Below are 832 nucleotides of genomic sequence, written 5' to 3' on the forward strand. Positions count from 1 at the left end.
AAATTGTGCTTTAACCCTATTGTCCCTTTTTTGGCCGCCACCTGACAATAAATGTGCAAAAAACCTCATTTCAGCCATGTTTCGCTAGATGTCTGCCCTAGAGTTCAATTTAAATCTAATTTGAATCAAATTGCGCATGCGGGTGGCCAATCGAGTCCTCTATTCGATCAGTAAAGTTCAAAATCCCTAAAGTCACTCAAACTATCCGGTTACCGCGCTTTTCTACTTGTTGCACAGACTTAGTTACTAAAATAAGATGGCCGCCGATTGGTGGCATATCAAAATTTGAAGAACTAAAGTGCCCATTGCCATTTTAAAAATCCCATTCAAAGTCTACTTTTTGCATTTTGAAAATGAAAAGGCCTAACCACTAAGCCCATTTATTTGAATTCAGTGTCCAAAAAACCATGTTTGTCCTAAAAACCTTCCCTTGTTTTTAGAACTATGTCTATATTCCTAAGTCCAACTCTTTCGAACAAACACCCATTTCTACTTGTCTTGGGAATCTGAATTTTTGCACGCCGTTAGGCATCTCAGGGCCAGAAAAGCAGATTCTGGAAATGACTACAAAGTGCTTTCCTAAAGCTAGTTTAGGGAGCTGGGGCAAAGGTTCTAACACATTCGGGTTTTCCAGATATACGTCCTTCAATGTTACCCAGTTCCTGAATTAGGCCTATTTTGAATGAAGGAATGGGGTCTTTTTGCAACATGAATGCCACTTATAGGGAAGGTTAACCCTTTATTCCTCTCCTCATTTACCAGGGCTTTTTTCAACCCACCTTGTTCTTCCCCAAATGCATGAAAACTTCCTACTTTCCTACCTACCTTCTTA

Source organism: Lottia gigantea, assembly GCF_000327385.1.
Source record: "Lottia gigantea unplaced genomic scaffold LOTGIsca_243, whole genome shotgun sequence".
NCBI classification, from domain to species: Eukaryota; Metazoa; Mollusca; class Gastropoda; family Lottiidae; genus Lottia; species Lottia gigantea.